The following is a 3,693-nucleotide window of genomic DNA, read 5'->3' on the forward strand; positions in this document are numbered from 1 at the left end:
CGTGCCGAAGAAAACGTTGGTGGCAGCCGCATTGACGTGAAGAAGCTAAGGAGTCGAATTAGCCAGCCAAATCCGATCGTGTTGTTCTTGATAATGATGAATCCCACACGGATGACAAAATCCAGTCGTCGCAAATTCCCACAGACGGCGCCAATTGACGAGTGATCACCTCGCCAATGCCCGTATTGTAGACTTGGGTTTCGGGAGAGAGCGACGATGGAGATTCCGGGAGCGAGATTAGGCACACGACGTACTCAGCTTCGGATCCCCTCGGTGGAGGATCCCTACGTGCTGCTAGCAATCTACTATATGATCATAAGTATCTTTACATGGTGCCGGCGTAGACGGAGCTATGTTGTCTATCTGTTGGCCTCCCTCTATCGGGTGCCCTGACTGGCTTTATATATGCAACCAACCTAGGGTTTTACAAGAGTCCTAGTCGACTACTTCTTCGGGTTGCCTTGTTTGGGCCTTCTCCATATTGGGCCGAGCCGATCCAGGTATACTAATAATGGGTACCCGAAGGGTATACCCATGTCAAGCGGACATACTCAATTTAGGTCAGAAAAGTAGAGACAACGAAACAATATATTACCTGGCCTATTTTCATCACTTAGCAAGGATTGTTTGCATCACCTATGCATTTGGCTGCGGTGGCACCTACAACAATGCATAAAGAGAAGAACTCTATCAGCTAATCTTGGATACATTTAAAATCTTATTAAGTTCACAAGAAATAATAGCAGTAGTAATGACACGACCGTGCACTTCTCTCAATGTGTAATGCACTGGAAAGCATGATGGGGGAAGCGGAATCTATCAATTTGGTGCAATAAAAGATTAGTACCGAGGAAAATCCTGGTAATGTTCCACCAACTCGCACACGAGCATTTTCCCATTTTGCTTGAATCCATATACCAGCTTTGCATCCTAATGATTCAATCCAGACCACAACATGGTAAGGCAAGGTAATGGTCCAGATCACCACCCGTCCCATCTTGTATGGAATCTGCACATGGAGAATTTTATTATGACAAGCATGGTATGCATGTGTAATTGTGTAGTACGACAGATTCTCACCGAAGGGTCTTGGACACTCAACCCCCAATACAAAGTAAATGGGAGGGATGTTGCCATCATGGAGAAGATTGTGTACTCAGGTGTGGGAAGGTAGTGAACTATACCCAAGTGAAAAGAGGCAAATATAGACATCACTACCATAGCTTGCCATGCTCCCAGGCCAGCAACAAACATAGACATCAGTGCTGTGTCAGGGAATTTAGCTGATACCAACCCCATGGACATTATGAGTAGAGAGAAAGTGAAGTATATCACACAGTAGTATGCGTGTTTCCTATTGGTCCAGTTGATGGCTTTTAATACATCTCCAGTTCCACCCCAGCACAGAATCAAACTACCCAGGCCACATAGTATCCCGTAGTCTTCTAGCCTGGTGTTCTTGGTAACCTCAAGCTTATCAGGGGTCTTATCCAATTGATACAGCTTCATACGAACAAATGTGCCAAAGGATCGAATCCGGGCACGAAAATCCATCCCTGTAAGGATCACTTAATTAACATAATGCAACAATGTAACAAACCAAATTTGAATGAACAAATTACAGTCTACATGAAATAAACGAAATAGAGAACTTCGAACATATGAATAAAACTGTGGAATCAACATGAACAGAATTTGAGGGCAAGCTAAGACGAGCAGCCAAATGAAGCCTGATGAGTCTATTCGTGTCCTGGTCTTGTTACTTCCGGGTTGAACAGATCGATTTCGGGCCACAACCCAATCAGCACAAACACCAGGATAGTGGCGGCACGGCAGTGTTGCTTCAGCTAAGGCTGACGCCGGAATTGTTAACTCCTCCCGGCGTGTGACTTGTAGGTTTGGCGGCATGTTGATCAAGATGGGTTGAGCTGAAGCTATGGGCAGCCCCACATGAGGAGGGCGGATCTGTTCCAGGCCGTCAATGTGCTAGGCACAAAGAGGACATAGCAGTACTATCAAGCGTGAATGCACATTCTGAGTCAAATAGGTGTGAGATGCAGGACAGGACAGTACCAGCCTGAATGCAAATTCTCAGTTAAATAGAGGTGTGCAGTTTCCGAAAGGTGAGTGCACTTGCTATGAGAGCTAACTGCACTCATGCTAAGTTGGGAATTCTAGAAGAAAGGTCTTGCATGGAGTTGATTAAGCCATATTTCTCTGAGCTGTCATTTACGTTACCTATAGAAAAGAAAAGGCCAAGATTAGCTCCTGGGAGAGAACCTTCTTACACTCGGCCTCTAGCAGCGCTTGGGGAACGATGTAAGTGGAAACAAAGTCCACCGCGGGCAGGTGTTACCAGCGCCGTTGATGCCCCCGTCATGGTCATAGCATGCACGGCGGCGTGGCTGCGGCACCTAGTCGAACACCTGGTGGGCATGTAGGGGAGTGCAGTTGGCTGCGGTGGGAAGGACAAAAGCCGCAGGTCGCGCGGACGGTGGAAGCCAAGTGAGAGACCAGATTGTCGACGCGAGTTCGCTTGGGGGCGATTACCACTTTACCAGTGCGGCCCGACGCGGCTCTGGTGGGCGGAGACGCCACCGATGGCGCGTCGCCGTCGTGTCCGCAGCAGCACGCTGTCGAACACTAGGTGGGCATGGCGGCCGTAAAATCGACATCGCGGGCTGTCACGTACGCGCCTTCGCCGACCGGCGGAGTGGTTCCGCACCTCGTCTCCAACAAACACGCTGGCTAGGGATTGCGTACCGAACGAATAGGTGGCGCAGCGCGCCTCCGTTTTCCTCCTGTCAGATCTTAGAGCATGTCTAATACACCCCTTATTTTTCTGCCCCTTACAATGCGAGTTTACAATGCGAGTAAAGGATGCTGTATTCACTGTCCGCTGGCTGAAAACTTGTCCGATCTAGCAGATCCTGTATCCCCACCCCGTAAAACAGAATCCTATAGAATATTCTGTTTTCAGCGGCGGCGCGCGGCGGGTGGCTATGGCGGCGGCGCGGGTGTCGGGGGGATGACCCCCGGTATACCAAAGGCATGCCAAACCGAATGGTTAGAGCCATCAAGATACCGGTTTAAAGGTTGTTCCGGGCTAAGCTCTTAAGCGTGAGACAAAGTAAATCCGTACCGGTATCCCAGGAGGGGTATACCGGAACGGGCTAAGAAGGTACCGGATTACCGGTAAAGGTTACACTGTAGCACGTCGGCAAGACTGGTCAAAGATGCTCTCAGAAGCTAGAAGACAAAGATGAGCGAAGCAGCTCAGCTTTAATCGAAGGCGTGACGCCCAAAGCGGAAGATGACGTAAAAGGTACCGGAGGATGTCACCGTTCCTGATTAAAGGTTTACCGGTGTCATCCAGGCCAAAGTGGCTTTGTAAAGTAGTTTGTCTATTCAAAGATGCCATCATGGTTTCTTAGGGTTTGTTCCCTTGTAAGCCACCCTCTCCCCTATATAAGGAGAGGGAGCACCCCCTTTGGACGAGAGGCTGATAGACTGAGAGTTCACGATCCAGCAGAAGAGAGATAGTGCTTGTACTGTTCATCTTCAACCTCTGGCCATGACCAAGTTCATCAATAAAGATATCGGAATCCATCCGGAGTTAGCCCCATCCATACCAAAAACCCTCTCCCGAATCCTCTAGCGCACATCGGCCCCAACTTAAGCCATCTCATGGCA

The 3,693-nt window shown here is 48.9% G+C and overlaps 1 long non-coding RNA gene across 1 annotated transcript; it reads right to left on the bottom strand.

The window, feature by feature from the left end:
- Positions 1-590: 590 nt before the first annotated feature.
- LOC127294810 (uncharacterized) lies at positions 591-1,335 on the bottom strand. Its single transcript, XR_011744463.1, has 3 exons — positions 1,081-1,335; positions 848-1,009; positions 591-660 (listed from the first exon to the last, which is right to left on the bottom strand). It is a non-coding gene; the product is annotated as an uncharacterized lncRNA (long non-coding RNA).
- Positions 1,336-3,693: the final 2,358 nt, after the last annotated feature.

The sequence above is a fragment of the Lolium perenne genome, chromosome 4 (assembly GCF_019359855.2).
Source record: "Lolium perenne isolate Kyuss_39 chromosome 4, Kyuss_2.0, whole genome shotgun sequence".
NCBI lineage: Eukaryota > Viridiplantae > Streptophyta > Magnoliopsida > Poales > Poaceae > Lolium > Lolium perenne.